The sequence below is a fragment of the Maniola hyperantus genome, chromosome 18 (assembly GCF_902806685.2).
Source record: "Maniola hyperantus chromosome 18, iAphHyp1.2, whole genome shotgun sequence".
In the NCBI taxonomy this organism is placed as follows: domain Eukaryota; kingdom Metazoa; phylum Arthropoda; class Insecta; order Lepidoptera; family Nymphalidae; genus Maniola; species Maniola hyperantus.
This window is the reverse complement of record NC_048553.1, coordinates 4,690,817-4,712,914: the sequence shown is the minus strand read 5'-3', so window position 1 is coordinate 4,712,914 and position 22,098 is coordinate 4,690,817. Positions and strand designations below refer to the sequence as shown.

Here is a 22,098-nt window from a genome sequence, read left to right as displayed (position 1 = left end):
CTGAGAATAAAGTCGTTGCTTGGTACCTACAATATGAATTCACTATGAAAACTTCCTGAATCTTGATAACTCAGGCGGGCAGTAACCCTGCAGCATCAGGATTAAGGAGTTGAATCCAGAATTTTTTATGTGACCACCACGAAAACTTTTTTTGTTGATTTAAAAAAAATATTTGCAAATCGGTCCAGAAACCTCGAAAAAATCGATGTAGAAAAAAGAACCACCTCATTTTTGACAGTCGGTTAAAAACCGATTACCTTGAAATATTTACGGAACAATTTTTAAAATATCCCCTTTCTAACAAAAAAAGAATGAATGAAATCGGACTACGTGTTAATGAATTACAACTCAGTATACATTTTAACTTTCATCCCCTCTCCTACGGGAACCATGCTGAATTTCGGGATAAAAAGTATCCTATATTCTTCCTCATAGTATGACCTCAAATCGTACCAAGTTTCATTGGAATCCATTCAGTAGTTTCAGCGTGATGCGCGGCCGTGATACAGACAGACAGACAGACAGACAGACAGACAGATAGACAGACAGACAGACAAAAATGAAAAAAATTACAGTTTTGTGTTCAGTATCGATTATAGAGTGCCCTCGAAAAAAAATTTTCAAAATATCTTCAATGTACAGAATTTGACCTGTTACAGTTTTATTATAAGTATATATATATATATATATATATATATATATATATGTACAGAATTTGACCTGTTACAGTTTTATTATAAGTATATATATATATATTGATAATATATATAAAATTTGCTTTGCATAGAATAAAACAAAAAACATATAAAATTATATTTAAGCAGAGAAATGTAATTTTTATTTTTTTCTATATTAATCTGCCCCACTTCCCCCATAGATTTATTCGCCTAGATGTTGACTATGTGACACAAGGTACGCTTGCTTGGAAGATTTTAAGCTTATTTTATTTGAAAAAAAAAACACAGCCTACACGCCAACCTATTTTTCATTCGTATCCTATTCGTACCAAACGACCCTTAAACAATATTTATAACCTAGAAATGAAACATGCATGAGTTCGCCGCGGCACCTGTGAGATTTTAAAAGAACTATATGAACACAATCTATGTACAACCTTTGTAGTATAACTGGCACGGCAACTGCATGTCAGGATGTCATATTATTAAATGCAAACGTACACGGGTACGAATTATAATATAAGGAATCCTGTAAAGCACGCTGCAAAGCGAGGCGGAGTAACTGCGTGGCTCACCTGCATTTAATGTGTAAATACCTTTAAGCTTTTTAAATAACGACTTCTAAGAGTCGGGTTAAACGAGCTATCGCCGCGTGCCGCGCTTTTTTAAGATAGACTTTGAGTTACGCGACATGCGACTCTTGGAAAGCGACACTCGTTCTCTGTACAGAAATAAAAGGCAGATGAGTGCCAGCGGCAAGCGACAATTAGCCACAATATTAGTCTGACGCGCTATTCTAATTAGTGTCGCGTGTCGCTGTCGCAACTGGTATGTGGCGGTCGCGTAGTGCAAAGTCTACCTTCACCGTCTTCATTGTGTTTTTTGTGTGTGTTGTGGCTTTTATGAGTCTTAAAATGTAAAAAAACTGAATATTCAAATCGTTTGTAAGTCTCGTGTGTGTTTACACTAAACAAGCCCAAGTCAAGTTACTTGATTTCACATACGCCAAGCAATCTGGTAACATTGTTCCAAACTTCAATCATGACAACTTTTGTGAGTTAACATTTTGCACAGACCCATTACACGGAACTTTGCCGGCGGCAATTTTGGGAACTAGTGTGACAAGCTAGGAAATAAAGTCTAAAATGGCGGCGAAATTGTTAAGCAGAAACAGAGAGATGTTATATTCTAGAGCCTGTGATGTTCCCTAAAACCTCCTGCATGCTATTCCTGACTATAGGTTCAATCGCTTGTTTTTTATCTTTCAGTGAATTAGCTGACCCTCCTTAACTTATAATAAAAACTTACACACAAAACTTCTTTGAAGACCCAGCAGTTTTAACTGTTTACTGATAGGTATGCTCCTTTAATATGTATAGATTTGCTAGTGGGTTTAGTATTTCTTTGGCGCACTTTTTTGATAGCTAATGTATGTGGTTTGCATCTCTATGGTCTATGCTGTATGAACATTGAACAGATGGCAACAAACAAAGCTACCCTTGCCAGCAAAGTTACCCACGCATACGGAACTGATTTAAAGCGTTAGCTACGCTTACAATATTGTGGCGAACGTCTGCTATAAAATTATTCTGCTTTCGATTTTATAATATCGTTGTTGTTTACCATCCCTGAAAGTTATTGTAACAAAGTTGAAACATTATTCTAAATCAGCGTGTTGGGCGGAATATAAAGTTTATATAAACTAAAGTTTACTCAAACTATAGACTTAGGTGCGTGGTTGTATCAAAATAAAATTTGATGTCACAATTTACACAATAATATCATATTACTGGGTCAGTTAATACATCACGGTAGCAGGTCACGATACCTACAGTTAAAAAGCTTGTAGAGAAGATCAAATGCTAGCAAAGGTTTAAGGTTTTTCGAAAAATTGCAGTTTTGTAACTTAAATATTAATAAAAAAATACGCTGAATTAAGGGCAATTTCTTTTTAGAAGTTGGTTAACAAAATCACTAATGCATACTACGAACGCTGGCGCTGTTTCAATTTCTAGGTAGAAAATGGACATCCTAATACAGATATACTAGAAGAAAGAAATAACCATTTAGGATTTATAGTTAAGGCGTCGAAAGTACCAATTACAGAATTTCTATTTCGTTAAATCAAAAAACCGGTCAAGTGCGAGTCAAGCTCGCGCATCTAGGGTATCGTTCCGTAGTCGTATTTTTTTGACATTTTGCACGATAAATCATCATGCACAAATTTATCATGCATAAAAATAAATAAAAATCGGTTTTCGAATGTGCAGGTAAAGCCACGTCATATAATGCCTCACTTGGTACCTATAGTTATCTTACTTTAAAAATTGAAAAAACTAATTATTTGTTCATGTACACAATGTGTTTGTTCATTTTATTTTTTATTTTTTGTGATGTAACCACAAATTTACGGGTTTCCGATTTATTCCTTTACTTGTGCTATAAGACCTACCTACCTACCAAATTGCATGATTCTAGGTCAACAGGAAGTACCCTATAGGTTTTCTTGACAGACAACAAAGTGATACTATTAGGTTTCCTTTTTTCCTTTTGAAGTACAGAACCGTATAGATCACAAGTTGTTGCCATTGACGTGAGCCACACATTTTATAGCGCACACGGTTCTGGGATTATTATTTAATTGTATAGATTATTATTATCTAAGTGCAACTTTGAGCTTCCTGTGAGTCTAATTGCGACCGTGAGCAATCGCCTTATCGCACAAGCATTTTATAATTTATATTTGTCACAGCCTGAACTGTCTCTTGCGTGAGAGACGCTGATAAATGGCACAACAAGAGGCGCTATGACAATCCATTACTTCCATTAGCCTAATGGGGCTTTTTAATACAATGTACCTAAGTGAAAGGCTTAGAGCTTAACCCTCCACCTGCCTCAGGTAGGTATAGAATATTATCCTGAAATAAACTCACAAAGAAAGACTGTTTTTCTTTCACACGTATCTCTTTTGGTTGAGCGGATTATAGCAAAACAAGCTTGTTGTTCCTTGAGTGTCATGGACCTCTAAAAAGTATAAAGCTTATGTCACACTACGGGATATAAATTATATTACAGTCCGTTCTATAGACATTCAAGGTTACAATAATTCGCATAGGGCTACAAATTGGTACGAATGTTGGGAGCACCAGCATATAAATGAATAATTGTGAAAAGTCCCCATCGATTTATATTGATGTTCCCAACATTCATACAATTTTTTAATTTTTATTAATTTGTATCAATCGCGAATTATTGTAAACTTGAATGTCTATTTTTACCAGATTATAATATAGTTGATATCCCGTAGTGTCTACAAAAAAATATTCTGAATCAATGGTGCCATTTGGCAACGACTCTATCACGTGTTTATGCAGATAAAAGTAAATTAAAATGAACTTAAAAGAAAACTAGGCTTTTTATAGTCGCAATATATTCCTACCTACGCGACGGGGTGGAGTGGACCTGAGTAACAGAGTCTTTTTTATTAACTCAGCTTTGATGAAAACAAAACACGAAGGAGATTCAAAGCGCGGCAAAGTGAGGCGCGCCATGCACCCTTTTTTTCTCCTCCAAGTACTATGTGGATATAATTAAAAGTCCTTTTGCTTTATGGATTTTGGTAGTGCATCTTCAGGCTTGAGCCACCGAGTTTTTCAACGATATACCTCTGTATATAAACCGGCTGCTTAGATTGGTGGCTCAAGTCACGGGTAGATATTGTTATTATCATAATATCTATAGGGTTCTATTTAGTGTATGAGCAGAGTATTGAAATTGCAACTATACCTACAATAAACTACTACATTTACAATCGAAGTAAAATTAAAGTTGCTCTATGACTGAAGGAATTGAAATTTTCCTTCCTATTTGGTATAAGTTATATTATATAACTTCCGCTAACTTGTGTTTAGAGAAGTCATCAGGGCATCAATGTGAACATATACTTAATATTGTTTGATGAAACACTGAGACATCAAAGCGAAATATGAACCTAATTAATTATTAAGTACATCCGGAGTTCATGGAAAGGAAGTAGCAAACAAGTAACGTCCCTACAAAGTTAAAGCTGAAATACACATGAAAAGAGCCAGTCTCCTCCATTAGCAAATAAGGCCAACTTAGAAAAGTCCGTGTTACAAAATAGAATCATTTGAACACGTAGACCGTGAATATATGCAAATGTCAGCAGATAAAGTAACTTTTACGGAATTCTCTGTTATTCCAGTAACGATAGACTCTAGGGAATAAACTTGTTCTTTCCATTCAATAGCGATATATTAATTTTACTATATTTTTGTCCAACGCCAACCTCTATGAAAGCAAACAATACCTTTGTAGAACCCCTTTCAGTTCGTGATGACACCACGTAGAGGTTTTGGTCGAAGTGAATTATAATATTTTTTTAAATTTGATTTGAGTCAACCACGGATGCTGCTAATGTTATGTGTTTCTTTCATACTAATATATGAGATCTATCAAAAATAAAAGGAATTTAATAGTAATAACAACAACCTGCGACTTCATCCGCGTGGACTACACATATTCAATCCCCTATTTTACCCCCTTTGAGGCTGAATTATCAAAAATCCTTTCTTAGCAGATGTCTACATCATAATAGCTATCTGCTTGCCAAATTTCAAACCGATCGGTATAGTAGTTTTAGCTGTGCGTTGATAGATCAGTCAGTCAGTCAGTCACCTTTTCATTTTATATATTTATATGAGAAAGTATGTCTGTTTGTCTGTTACTTTTTCACGGCGTATCCGTAACGTTTAACGTTGAAAATTTTGAGGCAGCTTGTATCCCAGCTATTATTTGACCCGGAAAATCAAAAAGTTCCCACAGGTAATTTTTTTAAAACACTTCACGCAGACGAAGTCGCGGGTATGATCTAGTTTTACATACATAAACAAGCTGAAATGATAACATAAAAGGCTGTCCAAGAGTTTAAAAAGTAACGAATCCTTTCCTATGCATGACATAATTCCTCGACTGAGAACTGTACAAAATAGCTAAAAGAACATGCAACTGTTCCTGCATTCATAAATGAAAAAAAACCGGCCAAGTGCGAGTCAGACTCGCGCACCGACGGTTCCATATTTTTCGACATTTTACACGATACTTAAATCAGAAACTATTATGCACAAAAATTAAATAAAAATCTGTTTTAGAATGAACAGTTAAAGTACTGTTATAATAATATGATACCCCATTTGGTATAGTAATCTTACTTTGAATGTTGAAAATACTAATTATTTGTTCATGAACACATTTTAATTTTTTTTGTGTGTAAATTCACGGTTTTCGGATGTTTCCCTTAATGTGTGCTATATCAATAAGACCTACCTTCCTGCCAAATTTCATGATTCTAGGTCAACGGGAAGTACCTTATAGGTTTCTTAACAGACAGACAGACAACGAAGTGATCCTATAAGGGTTCCTTTTTTCCATTTAAGGTACGGAACCCTAAAAATGTTACTTGCAACACGCAATTTATGTGATGCATGCTCGCTCTCAAGAGAAATAAGTCGAATTCCCTTAAGCTTTATACACAAACATAAAGAACTTTCTGAAGGATTCACTAAGCATTTCCATTGCATTCAAATACCAATTCATTGCTTTAATCCTTCAGCTTCTTGAACCGCTTTTCGTGGACGATTAAGCCCGCTTAAGGAGTGTTTAACTTGAGTGTTTATTCGCTCAATTCATTACCATTTTATAATAGGGATTAAGATTAATGTTTAGATATGTTTGTCAAAATAATCTCACTGATCTTGTTAATTCATCAAATATATACAAAACCGATTTATTTCTATCATAAATTTATGGGCGTGTATATTTGAACTGAAATACGGCTGAGGACTTGGTGTGGTGATGCTCTTTGGGAAAGGCATAATAATATGTTTAGTAAGGGACGTCCGCAAGCTAAAAAGATGATGATATTTGAACTAATTCGAAAGGCAGTACACAACGGCAACACGTTGGGCAAATGTCAATCGATGTGCAAGCGCTTTTTTCGAATTGGGCCAAGATCCTTTGATATTTGAATATGTAAATCCACGAAAATCGGAAAGCGGGCCAGCGCTGTTCACTCGTGATAAATTAACATTAAGTGGCCCAGAACACATTCGCCAAGTGCATTAGCCGACGTTGAGCCCATGCGTAAACCGTGAAAAAACTTCTAGTACCTACTCAAAGGACCCATGTGGTACATGTGGACCATGAAGATACATAAGGTAAGTGACATGAAAATAATACTCATGAAACAAGGTTATCAGATTTCTCGTCCAATATAAAGCAGATAACGAAATTTGGTTTAACATGAAACTCAATTAAATTAAATGTACAAACGATTTAGATTCAATTATTCGAGATTTGTACTTAACAAGTAACAACAATTTGTAATCGTTCCAAAAGTTGTTATAAATCTCACGGCAATGGAATACTCCATCCATATTTCATTTCTATATTAATTTTGTGTGTGGGACTTGTTTAGAGAACATTTTACAGCGTCGTATTTTACTTTAAAGACTGTTTTACGCCTATTCTATTTTATGATATGAACCTACCACTTAGAAATTAGAATTAATGTTTATGTACTTACTAGATGATGCCCGCGACTTTGTCCGCGTGGATTTAGGTTTTTAAAAATCCCGTGGGAACTCTTTTATTTTCCGGGATAAAAAGTAGCCTATGTCCTTCCCCGGGATGCAAGCTATATCTGTACCAAATTTCGTCAAAATCGGCTGAGCGGATGAGCCGTGAAAGGCTAGCAGACAGACAGATAGACAGACAGACAGACACACTTTCGCCTTATAATATTAGTATCGATTATTCATAATAACAAGTTTTTATTTAATTTGCCGTGTTAGTAGGTATGTGATCAAATCTTGCAACAGAATTTTACTTACTACCCAATAGACTGGAGGACATTTTGAAAATCGTTTATGACATCTCTCATATTGTATCCTGAATTCCTGTTTATTGCACTTTACGCGAATGTTCAGTGTTTTATCTCTTCAAAGGGAGTATATCGTCATTCAAAATGTCCCTTCAGGCAAGTATAAAGAGCCTGTGTGACGATTTCGCACATATTGTACCTACTAATGGAGAGTCAGACCAACTTTTGCTTATGCTCCCTTCAGTACTGACTACTGTAAAAGTGTAGAGAATATGTCTGACCATATTCCACCCAATTTGAACATACTAACATTCATTTCCTCGGCTCCTTTCTGACATCAATTAGTCCGCGACAGGTTGAGATGGCAATCGGGGTATAAGGCAGAGGGCGGGTGTGCTAGGCGTTTCCTCCCCGATCGCCATTTTAACCTGTCGCCTACTATATACTATACCTATACCTATATATAGGTCTAGTGTCTTTGCATCTAGTTTCAGCTATTTTAGTTTTAATCAAACTTATATAAAGAAAAGTCCTGACTGCACTGACAGACTCATCAACGCCCAGCCCTTGAACCTAGAAAGCTGAAATGTATAATGTAGACATGGAATAAAGTCTAAGTTTTCGAAAAAAAAAAATATAGGAAATATAGAGATTTATATTTACGCCAAGCCTAGCCGCAGGCGGTTGCTAGTGTAATATTAACCTATTGCATCGTAATTGGTACTTAGTATAGTAATTTTTCATATTTTAGAAAATGGAGCTTTGAAGATTTCACTTTATTGCGTCCTCAGTCATTCACAATTTAAAATTTCTTCCGTAATAAAATTTGGAACATTTAAACAGAAATCTTTACCTATTTGAAAAGCGAAATAAACATCGTACAACTTTGTTATGATATTTGATATTACTGTATATGTACTACTACCTAGTATACATCAGTAAATACGAACTACGTCAAAGACCCTTGAGATGTGCTCTAAAACATGATTAAGTAAGCTGAAGGAACGTACACTTTCAAAGGACCAATGACATAAAGTCAGTTCATAAAGTGTACTTGCATAAATATTAGGTATGCATTTCAGTTTGTCTTGCTTAGATATTATTATATCAAAGGAATTCTTGTAAATAAGTTTAGTCAACGTTTGCTTCCTCTACATTAATGGGGAAAACGTTTTACCATGATATGAAAATTCTCTATGAAAATAAAGATGTTTTTTACAGGACTGTACGGACTCATTTTTAGCACAACTGTAGGCCTTTTTTTTGAATTTGCTATTTCAAGTTGCTAAAGAAAAGAAATCATTTTACTCGTAGATTGAAGTCGCTATAAATTTTATGAACCAAGTCGGAACACTAAAGGCGTGCGGTTCCGTGGTTCGCAAACAAAGGACGCTGCGATCTATCAGAGCTGCCAACGTGAGACGGTATCCGCATCATTATCTTTAATGGGTAAATAATGATCACCATTTCGTGTAGGTAGTTTTTTCAGATACAAAGATCCCAAAAAATTTAGAATAAAAAAATAAAAAAAGTTAGCCCTTGACTGCAATATCACCTGGTAGTAAGTAATGATGCAGTCTAAGATGGAAGCGGGCTAGCCTGGAAGAGGTATGGCAGTTTGGTTTATACACGGCATCGTACCGGAACGCTAAATCGCTTGGCAGCACGGCTTTAGTAGGATGGTAACTAGCTACGGCCGAAGCCACATCAGACCAGAAATTTAGAAATTATAAAATTCCAAACCCTTGCCAGGTATGCACTGGGCCTCCCACTAATAAGACCATAATGCTTACCACTGGGCCAGGGAGGTCGTCAATCATTTACCTTACTTACCTATATAATTGTGAGTTCTTGAATCTTAATCTATTTTCCGAACCGATTAGTAGTTATAGTAAGCTCATCATTTCAACCCAATACTTCATCATCATGATCAACCCATCACCGGCTCACTACAGAGCACGGGTCTCCTCTCAGAGTGGGAAGGGTTTTGGCCATAGTCTACCACGCTGCCCATGTGTGGATTGGTAGACTTCACACACCTTTGAGAACATTGAAAAACTCTCAGGCATGCAGGTTTCCTCATGATGTTTTCCTTCACCGTTAAAGCAACTGATATTTAATTAATTAAAACGCACAAAACTCCGAAAAGTTAGAAGTGCGTCCTCGGGGTCGAATCCCCGACCTCCGATTAGAAGGCGGACGTCCTAACCACTAGGCTATCACAGCTTTACCCAATACTTATACTTATATGAATCCTGAAAACGTTATACCTTTTTTTTAGGCAGTGGTTTAAAAAGATTACATGTTATTTTTGTTATAAGGTGTAAACCAGTGGACGTAAGTTGAAAAATGTTCTTTCAACCAGAACATGGCGTCGTTGGAATGAATAATGAAGCGAGTTGTAAAGTTCTTGCCCTTCCTGCGGCCTGCGGTCAAAGGCAGCTAACAAAGGATGCTGTGATCTATTAACCTCGTCCACATTTGTAGGACGACACGGGGCAAGAGTAAACAATGTAACTTAATGCCTAAAACTAACACACAAATACAAAAACGGCTTTGACATCTGACATCAATTTAGATGAAAAGTCTACGCCTCAGGTGTTACATGTAGGTACTTTTAATGTAATGATAAGTCACAGCAGAGATAATAGGTGTTTTTTTTCTACTGATTGGCTCCGACTTTGCACTCAGAGCCCTAAATAACCTTCTCAATAAATTATTATCTACCTCTGTTTAATAGATTTTTGTTTATTCAAAAAAACATACCTACTTAGTGCGCCGGCTGAAGTAACACTAAATGAGCGCAAGAGTCCATTTTGGAAATTATGTCGGTAAAAGGTAAAGGTAAAACTAGTGCAACTTGGTACCTTAACGATGCCTTGGTACCTTAAAAGCTGGCGGCCACAAAATAGATATCCTGTTTGGCAGCCATTTTCGGCAGATAACTTACATCTGTCCGACAAAATCTGAGCTCCTCTCAAGTACAAAAATTTTACTTACAAAATGTTTTCATTTTCTATCTACATCTATTTCAAGGTAACGTTGCATTTAATTAATGAAATCAGAACTATCTGCATTGCTCGTGTCACTTGTACGGAATAACGGGCTAGGGGGTTATTTATCAGTCACGTCACGTGTGCTGCTAAATTTATCGCGTTTTAGTAGAATTTCACCCGCGTCGGGGCTTGACTGTTACACGACGTGAAATGTAGATTATAAAGTACCCAGAAAGTCCGCCAGATTAAATGGGTGACATTTTGTATAATACTTTGTCAGGTATCAAATCTCAGTTTTATTTGAAGCGAAACATTTTACTTTATAAGTGCCACCAAAATAAATAATTATCTAATTCTCATTTTCGAAAACCACTAATATCTTACCTACGAAACGTCGAAAATATGTATTGTATGTATGACTATACCAAGGCAGATTAATGTAACTCTGGTAGGAATCACGATTAGATGGTACTAGTAACTAGTAACTAGGTGGTAGATAAGGTTTTGATGAAACACTCAGGGCCAAGTCCATTACTATAGGACTAGTTTACATAAGAAGAAGCATAAATGTAAATTTGTATTTTTGTATGTTTCACGGAGAAGGAGGATATCAAACATCCCACAAAATGGATTTTTACAAAGTGAACATTGGTTTTATCTTTTACGCCGGAATATAGATATTGGACCTAATCTCTAATTACTTAGTCTACCGTGTATAGTTAGTACCGTGTCATTATACTGATCATAAAAAACAACGAAGATTGCTAGCATCCTGGCGACTTTACGTGATAATTTTTATTTCGAACACACCAAGACATCTCACGGGATTTGTAAAAAACCTAAATCCACGCGTAAGAAGGTAAACAAAAAGCTAGCGTAAAGTAAAAAGTACGTAAGTTAAATATGTTTCAAATTAAAATTTCTCATTTCGATCTATATTATCTTTACACAATTTCAATTTCACTTCAATTTGATTCAAATATCTACACAAACGCATATAAATATTGTTAGAAATGATATAAAAATAAAATAAATCTAACTAAGTAGGTATAAGGTCACTTTGTAGAACAAATTAGTAACTAAATAGCATAGACCTATAATAAATAGGTGGAACAATCTATTCCACCTATTTACTAAGGAGTGGGATAGTTTAAGTTGAAATATCCAAACTTAATTTCCAATTTATCTAACCATCAAATAGTTGTTTAACTAAAATGTTTGAACATCTGAGACCGACTCTAGAAGTTGTTGTAATTATACTTGTGGATTATATAGGTCACTTAGTACAACTAATTAGGACATTAATTTAAGCGTTATCTAAGACATTACCTAGATTGACTATAACTTCATTCAAAGGTGATAAGATCATTAGTATCTTATATAAATATATAATTTTTATTAAGTTCATTACATTAAGTAAGTGGGTATGTCAAAGTTATTAATTTCTTAGTTGGCTCAATAATCCCAAAAGGATCTCTCCTCCGACATTAAACTAGTCTGAGGATAGTGCGTGACAGGTTGAAATGGCAATCGGGGAGGGAACGCCCCGCACACTCGCACAGCCCCAGCGCTAATACCCCGCTTAAGACCCCGATTGCCATCTCAACCTGTCACGGACTATACGTTTTGACCATCCAGTGAAGCGTTGGGCGTTGGGGTCGTTTGGGCCGACCTAGGTATAAGTCCCGCAAATTGCTATTGCGCTGGAACCATGTCAGCCGAAATAAAAATATACTAATATATTTATACCATCAGCTCGAAACTTCAGTCTAGTGCTGACGTCACTAAAATAGCGGCCACGCGCATTAGCAATTTGCGGGACTTATGCGTATGGTCTTCTCAAAGCACCATTCCTTTCCAACACCTCTATAGTTCAAACTAGTGCAGTCGCAACTAAGTATTTAATCTTCTTAAATAGACTAATTAGATTCAAACCAGTCGTCACATTTTCACTACAATGCACAAAACAGTCACTGAAAAGTTTCAAAAGTAAATTGACGTGATACACTCCGCATATCAATTACGGGGTCCAAATGTACAGCCCAAACCCACCCAGTATAATGTAATGTGACAGTATAGAATTGTAATTCTAAACACTTGCAGGAATATCCATTGGTTACGAAATAGATATAAGTTCCCAAGTGCCTTAGGGCGGGAGCGACCCGTATGACGGGACCCGAATATGAATAATTCGCGACCCAAGTTTTAGGTTTCATACACATCGGCAACTTTGTAATATTCTTGAATAGTTTTAATAGTTTCGTAGGTGTCTACCAACGCGAACGATCGACATGTAGGTTTGTTTCTACTCTTGAGGTCGAAATTAATAAATTAATCTATCTGTCGCTTAAGTTACCTACTTACCAACATTGTTATTTATCAAAAACGACAATACAATTTTTGATAAATAATAAAGTTTCTTACTTGTCGATAAATTTCAATTCTATCTGTAATTTTTTATATTTTAAATCATAATGTAAAATAAATCCAAAAAACGCACAACAGACGGAAACGTTTAAGTGCGGAAACCAGCCCAGAACGAAGAAGAAGAAGAAGAAGAAATCCAAGAAAATAACAATAATTTTTGATGCGACAGTTTGTTGTTGGCTTCTTCACAGACCAGGGTGCGTTTGGAACCTTCATGACTATAGTTTAGCTGTTATAAGATATAACCATCGTCTCTCGAGGCACAATATAGAACAGTTTTTTTTGCAATCTACTGACACAATATATGAAAGATCCAAGAGAAATTGTTTAATTTGTTTTTTATTATTATTAGTAAAATAAAGCAAGTGTGTATAAGCTCTAAGCTACAATTGTTTCGTCTGCTCTTTGTTCAGAGACAATTTTATAGGCACAATAAAAAGCCTATTTTTATGCAGCGTTTTGGCCCTCAACCAATAGCCGATTTTGGATTTGAACTTGTGACGTGTGAAATTGAGTTTATATGGTAATTTCCTACTAGATAGTGGAGATTTATTCGCGTTGTGTTTACGGATTTCCAGCGATAGATATCCTTATTTATTTGTATTATTTTATAGCGGTTGTCGTTTGAAAAAAAACATCGAACCAATGTTAGTTCTTATAACCAATATATAAACTATGTATTTTAGTAAAAGAAAAGGAACGACACACCGACATAATTCCTGTTACATGTTAATCAAGGCCTCCAGAAGTCCCCGAGGAGCGTTTTCATTAAGTCATACAAGTTTCGCAGCTCCCTCGTTATATAAATGGAAGGCGAACTGTGGTGTTAGACCGTTATCTACGTCACAATTACTAACGTTGACTCTGGCCTCTAACAATGGTTAATAATTGACAGACAGTATTCCCAACCCTTTTTAGTTCTATGGAAAAAAGTTTGTGAAATATCCATTTTTTATTACGGAAGCTTTGGCATTTGATCGCTGGTTAAGGTTTCGTACCCGAGGGGTGCTAACAGGACTCAGGAAGCTATAACTAAGCCCGTCCGCCTGTCTGTCTGTCTAACAGCGGGCTGTATCTCATGAACCGTAATAGGTAGAGAGTTGAAATTTTCACAGAGTGTGTAGGTATATTTATTGTCGTTATAGCTACAAATTATAAAAAAACAAAATGGCTGACATGCAAATTATAATAAAATTAAGAACTACATAGGGTATATCATGTCCGATCGTACGGAACCCTTTGTGTGTGAGTCCAACTGGCACTTGACCGGTGTTGCTCCAATTTACCGCGTCAACTGTCTACTTGTTTTCGACGACAACTTTACTTTAGTTAACTTTACTTAGTATCTACGATCACACCTGATGGTAAGTGATGGCAGTCGTATAGAAGCGCTGCACTACTGATTTATCTCAACCTTTTAATAATCAATTACCGTGCGATAATATTGTAGTAATCCTTTCATCAGTAAAAAACAACCAGCTACTATCTCCAAGTTACTTACTAATACGGTAATAATGACTTTTGAAGTCCTCACAAACTGTTTTCATTAACTGATAAGTCCCTCATAGCTCCCTCGTTGGTAGTAAAATAAAATTAACGTCCGAATAAACTCAAATAGTCTCTGACAAAGCGTTTTTAATGAAACTATTTTTTAATGAAATTATTTTGTAAGGATAAAATAAGTCTATTCCTCGTCTATGGCTGCTCAGCATATTCAAGTTCATTCGGGCAAATTTGAATTGTGTTTACACGTCGACTATTGCTCTACAATCTACATCACATACCATCTTTTACGGTTGACTACAGCCACGTGGATTTAGAATTAAAAAAAAATGGAAACCTTTTGTTTTCCACATTAAATTTCGTGGCAGCAAATTATAATTACATATCACTTTGATTATTCTACTCTATTCTATAAAATACGATTTTCTACCATAAGTACCTACGTATAAAATATAGTGCGTTTCTTCTTTATTTTTCCTTCTTTACGTCATGCCAAAATAAACTATTACGGCCGACTCCTAACAATATGAGGTTGAATATTGTTTGGCTTTAGCTTTATTTTTGAGTCCCACTAAGAAAGGATATAATACAATACATAGAATAGGATTAGGTACGTATAATTATTATAGATTTTACTTTACAGCTCATTATACAAGACATGATAAGGCAAACGTAGACCATGGCGTAGACGAACATCCTGGCTTAAGAACCTTCGTTAGTCATTCAACATGATTAGGTAAAAGGTCACAACTACAGTTTAGGGCAACGGTGAATAAAATCCAGTTAGCCTTAATGATTGCCAACCTCTGGATGGTACTAGGAGAAGAAGTTAGCTTTTACTAGCTGATCCCCGCGACTTTAAAATCTTTTTGATTTTCCTCGATAAAAAGTAGCCTATGTCACTCTTCAGGTCTTTAACTATAACTCTAATAACTTATACTCGTACAAAAAATTACGTCGATCCGTTGCTCCATTGTGACATGATTGAAAAGCAAACCAACACACAAACACACTTCCTGTGATTAGATTTCTGTGGATAGTGATTATATTCCATTAATAACAAGATAGTATTCATATAATTCAGTCTACCAATCCGCACATTGCCAGCGTGGTAGACTATAGCCAAACCCTTCTCACTCTGAGAGGAGACCCGTGCCCTGCAGTTAGCCGGCGATGGGTTGATCTTGATTATGATGATGATTCATATAATTTGGTCGTAGTTTCACAAAAATGTACCTACTCTACAAAACAATTGAAAAAACATTTGTTATCTTTAATGTACTTGTAGATAAGTAGCTGTAGCAGCAGTCGTCTCAATCCTCGTCACTCGCTAATCCGGGCTTCCTGAAGTCCCTGAGGAGCGTTCTCATTAACTGGTACAAGCTTCGGATCTCCCTCGTTATACGACCTAGAATTTTACCAATACTTTCCGAATATAAGTAGTTTCTGCTTCTCATTCGAAACAATTTTTCATTTTCATCAGAATTTTTTGATTTCGACCCTTGATTTTAACCCATTTAGCACCTATCTGAAGTTCATTCAAACTTTCTTTGCACTGCGCTGGCTCGTGTGCAAATAATTAAGAATGCATTTACGTTTTGCTCCAAATTGCTCATCTGGATAAAAGTTCAAATATTTTCTATTTCCACATGGTTAAAACGTCATTTAATTTTAATTTTCGGTTTATCGTTAGTAAAAATTAGTTCGGTTGGGTACATAAACTTTAGTAAAATATTATTGCCCCTTTGGCTCAGATTTAATCATCCCGTGGAATGCGGAGTGATTGTATTTTATTTTATTACTATAGTCTTAGACTATAGTAATAGTTAATACTATATTACTTTTTATTACTATAGTCTTAGACTATAGTAATAAAATGATGTGATGCTTTGTACAGTGGTAGTTTATAGGGCTACAATTAATTATTATTATGAGAATACCTACTTAATTTTTTAAAAAATATTTTTCGTTATTTTTCACATAGTTAATTATTCACATCACGCTGTACGGAAGGTGCTTAATTACGTCACAAGGCATAAACTACAAATATTTTTCAATTTGTTAACATAAAAAAATATTTTCCCGCAGAAATTACTCTATTTTTATGTTAAAAATTGAAAAAATATTTATCGTTTATGCTGTGTGACATTATTAATCACTTTCCGTACAGCGTGACCTTAATAAATAATTATGTTAAAAATAACGAAAACTCTTTTTTTTAATAATTGTTCTCTTTACAAATGAATTCTAGCCCCATAAACTACCGCCATACAAAACATCACATCATTTTATTACTAAAGTCCAAGACCCTATTGCTTTGCTCTTACTATATTAAATTCTATGCTATTAAGTATTAAGTATACCATCGAAACCGTAGCGGCAAGTCACATAAAAAGATTTCGGTATTCCCTTATTCAGTATTCTCCTAGTCCCTTTTCTATCCTAAGCGTAAAGCTCGACTTCACTAAGTAAAAGTTCAACAATATTTTAGTCCGTCCTTTTACATCGGTCGCTATTGAGGTTTTCTGTACTATGGCTTTATTATGATCTAAAAATATTATTTTGGTTTCGCGTAAACAGGTTTTGATCCCACTTCTATAATTAAAACATATTAAAACTCCATATTAAATGCAATTTTCAGGGAAAATATTAATGAATATGTTGAACCTCTTTGTATTCGAATTCTACCAACTTTAAATTAATATCCAACGTTGAAAATTAAAAGCAGCGTAATAAATTATATTCACGGGTGGTTATCAAATTTGCCCTCAATATCGAAAATATAGTAATCAAATTGCTTTATTTAAATCCAGGCTTAGTTTGGTACAGTCAGCTAAAGAAATAAGTGAACTACAAGAAAGTATAATTGACCTTAAATTATTTATGTATTTAATATTCTTCAGGTATGATATTTTAAATACAGATAAATGACGTTAACTAATCGACACATGTCAAAATTGCATTAGCAGCTTAAGGCAGCTCAGTTCGGTGCTTTCTTCATACAAACGTAGGAGGGAAAATACAACAATATTCGATATTGTACGCACAAAACTAAGAATTATATCGATTTATCTCGTCATTATCTAGGTTCAATGATATCTAAAACATTGAAAAAAATATTGATTTAAAAGTTACGAGCCTCAAAAGATTCCTATTTTAACACTAAATCGATGACAACTTTGGGCGTAAATAAATAAGATTAGGGATATGAAAATTCTAAAACAATTTATCATTACACGTAGTTTATTTATTCATTAGTTGAAATAACTTTACTTTGCAAACCTAAATTCAGTAGTTTTTTCTCAAAAATACTTTTCCCAAACTACTGTTCAACCCTTTTCAAGCGCTAGATTTCGGCTAAAATCATCATGCTTCTCACCCCAAAACATTAGACACCGCGCGGGTGGCGGAGGGAAGGGCCAGCCCAGCGGCGCGCGGCTGCGCGTGTAATATTGTGGTTTCTATGACGACAACTGTTGTTATGTTTTCGAAAACAAAAGTCGTAATGATTTTATAAAATTAATTTTTATTCGATTATTCTTCTTATAAATCAGTGGCTATGCAAATGTGTAGAAGATTGAGCAGAGCAGAGTCAATAAGTCCTTCAATACTTATTGCATTTTGTACATTGACCTCTGGAATTTGAAATTTGGACACCAATTTTATTCATTGGTTTATTGACCTGACTTTGTTGTTGAGGTCCTAGTAGGGATATCTACTCGTGTGGTCCTAGTACAATAGGTAAGTAACTTTGTTTAGTTATTTATTTTATCTAATTTTAAAAAACCGGCCAAGTGCGAGTTGCTCGCGCACCAAGGGTTCCGTACTCAGGTATTTTTTTGACATTTTGCTCCATAAATCAAAAACTATTATGCATAAAAATAAATAAAAATGTGTTTTAGAATACACAAGTAAAGCCCTTTCATATAATACCCCACTTGGTATACTTATTATACATTGAAAATTGAAAATACTAAATATTTTTTCATTAACACACTTTAATTTTTTTTTGTAAGTTGTAATCACAAATCTATGGTTTTCGGATTTATTCCTTTACTTGTGCTCTAAGACCTACGTACCTACTAAATTTCATGATTCTGGGTCAACGGGAAGTATCCTATAGGTTTGTGTGACAGATACGACACAGACGGGAGAGACGGACAGACAGACAGACAACGAAGTGATCCTAAGGGTCCCTTTTTTCCTTATAAAGTACGGAACCCTAAAAAGGTACCTGTATATGTATAATAATATAGGTAGGTAGGTACCTACCTGGTGGTATTTCTTTGTATTTTTAGGGTTCCGTACCTCAGAAGGGAAAAAACGGAACCCTCTGTCGTCCTGTCTGTCGGTCCGTCTGTCCGTCGTCCTTCTGTCCGTCCGTCCGTCCGTCCGTCCGTCCGTCCGTCCGTCCGTCCATCGGTCCGTCTGCCCGTCCGTCTGTCCGTCTGTTCGTCTGTCCGTCTGTCTGTCTGTCCGTCTATCTGTCTGTCTGTCTGTCTGTCCGTCTTACAAATAAAGTACGCAACGCTTCGTACAAATAGTACTTTTTTATTTATTTATTCAGATACAAGTTAGCCCTTGACTGCAATCTCACCTGGTGGTAAGTGACGATACAGTCTTAGTACGGCTATTTCGGATCGGGAATTCTTGGATTCAGATTAAATGCAGTGCAAAAAGAGAGATCATTAGGATTCCGTACCTCAAAAGGAAAAGGGAACCCTTATAGGATCAGTTTGTTGTCTGTCTGTCTGTCTATCTGTCAGTCTGTCAGTGTGTCTGTCAAGAAACCTGTAGGGTACTTCCCACTGACCTAGAATGATAAAATTTGGCAGGTAGGTAGATCTTATAACACACGTAAGGGGAAAAATCTGAAAACAATGAATTTGTGGTTACATCACAAAAAATAAATAAAAATGTGTTCATTAACGAATAGTTAGTATTTTCAACTTTCAAGTAAGATTAGTAAACCAAGTGTGATATCATATAAAAGGACCTTACTTGTACATCAAAAACCGATTTTATTTATTTTTATCCATACTAATATTATAAATGCGAAAGTGTATCTGTCTATCTGTCCGTCTGTCTGTCTGCTAGCTTTTCACAGCTCATCCATTTAACCAATTTTGATGAAATTTGGTACAAAAATAGCTTGCATCCCGGGGAAGGACATAGGCTACTTTTATGATAAATAAGATTTAGTGGATACCGCTATTTTTCTGGAAATAACGTTAGATGCGAAACTTCAATGGGGCTCTCATATAAATAACTTATCGAACAGACAGTTCTGCTGCATATGCGGTAAAAAAGATTCGCCAGTTGACAGACATAGAAACGGCGAGACTAGTATATTTTAGTTACTTTCACAGCATTATGTCATATGGCATATTATTAGAAAAGAAAAAGAAAGAAAAGAAAAAACGTTTATTTTTTAAAGCTGTACCACACATTACCAGTTACCAACTGGTTAGGTTATCCCAGCGCCTTTTATACTTGAGTAATAAAGTCAAAAAACCTCAAGTAGAAGAAGCGCCGGAATAAAGTATGTCATGTGTGGCACAACCCAAAAAAAAAAGGTCCCTACTCAGCATAAATGCATATTGTCTTGCACAAGTACAAAAACATACAGCGCTGGTTTTCAGTAGAAACCCTGATTCAGGTGGCACCACGGAATTATTATGGGGTAATGCTGGCTGCTGATATAAATTCTATTTTTGTGCTGCAGAAAAGGGCTATTCGAGCCATATATAGTATGGGACCACGAGAGTCACTGAGAACTAAATTTAGAGAAGTTAAAATTATGACAGTGCATAATCAATATATTTTTGAAAATTTATTGTACGTATATAAAAATAAATAAATTAAAAAAAAAGTGACTGTCATAAGTTCAAAGTGACTGTCATAAGTTCAAAGTTTTCATAAAACGTAAACTAATTAAAAAATCCTATTACATTGTAAAGGATTATTTAAATGATAAGTAAGCTTGGGAATGAGTTGCTCGGCTTTGTGATAGTTCTAATAAGTTTAATTTATGATTTTGTAAAGTGGTGATAATAAAAAGAATACCCGGCTGAGTTAGCTGTGGGCTCTTCTCAGTCTTGGGCACGTTTGGAACCCTCGTAGCGATTGCGAAATAATTATCAACACTATATTTTACAAATCCAACAACTGACAATCGAAAAGAGTAATTTATTACCTATTTTGAACAAATCATTTGACTTTGACTTTTGATCCCGGAAAATCAAAGTTCCCACGGGATTTTTAAAAAACCTAAATCCACGTGGACGAAGTTGCGGGCATCATCTAGTGCATACTAAATAGTTTTTGATTTATCATGCAAAATGTCAAAAAATACTATTTACCTATTTATTTATTTTTATTTTTCACTAGCTGCCCCGGCGAACTTCGTACCGCCTAACAGTCGATTCTTTTTCAGGAATTTTTTAAAAATTTTCTCTCCGTAAGAACCATATTCGTACTTCAAGGAATATTATAAAAAAAGAATTAGCGAAATCGGTCAGCTGTTCTCGAGATTTGCGATCAGCAACACATTTAGCGATTCATTTTTATATGTACCGAAATTCTAGTTACATAGTAGTAATAAATTAAGTTACATTGTAAATGCTTATCTCTAAACAGAGATTTAGAGATAAACATTTTACTATTGTAGTACGGAAACCTCGGGGCGCGAGTCTGACTCGTACTTGGCCGGTCGGTCTGTCGGTCGGTCGGTCGATTTATTTTAGAATGCATCGTATCGACAGCTGGTGGTAGTAGTTTACATATATCCTACTAATATTATAAACTAGGTGAAGCTATGATAGCCTAGTGGTTAGGACGTCCGCCTTCTAAACGGAGGTCGGGGGGTTCGATCCCGGGCACGCACCTCTAACTTTTCGGAGTTATACGCGTTTTAATTAATTAAATATCACTTGCTTTAACGGTAAAGGAAAACATCGTGAGGAAACCTGCATGCCGAGTTCTCCATAATGTTCTCAAAGGTGTGTGAATTCTACCAATCCGCACATGGCCAGCGTGGTAGACTATGGCTAAAACCCTTCTCACTCTGAGAGGAGACCCCTGCTCTGTAGTGAGCCGGCGATGGGTTGATCATGATGATGATGAGGTGATGCCCGCGACTTCGTACGCGTGGAATTAGATTTTTAAAAATCCCGTGGAAACTCTTTGATTTTCCGGGATAAAAAGTAGCCTATGTCACTCTCCAGGTCAACCATACCCATGCAAAAAATCACTTCGATCCGTTGCTCTGTTGCGACGTGATTGAAGGACAAACCAACGAACCAACAAACAAACACACTTTCACATTTATAATAGGTGTAGTGATGTGTGTGTGTGGATGTTTGGATGTTTGTTACTCAATCACACAAAAACGGCTGAACGGTTTTGGATGAAATTGGGAATGGAGATAGATAAAAGTGTTAATTTAGGGTATACCCTAAATTAACACATAGGCTACTTTTTATCCCGGAAAATCAAAGAGTTCCCACGGGATTTTTAAAAACCTAATTCCACGCGGACGAAGTTGCGGGCATCAACTAGTAATAAAATATAATTTGGACTTATCCGAATTCCG

The 22,098-nt window shown here is 35.7% G+C and overlaps 1 protein-coding gene across 2 annotated transcripts in view; it reads left to right on the top strand.

The window, feature by feature from the left end:
* LOC117990752 (zinc finger protein 541) overlaps positions 1-22,098 on the top strand; it is a 305,819-nt gene that overhangs the window by 202,538 nt on the left and 81,183 nt on the right. The window lies entirely within an intron of this gene.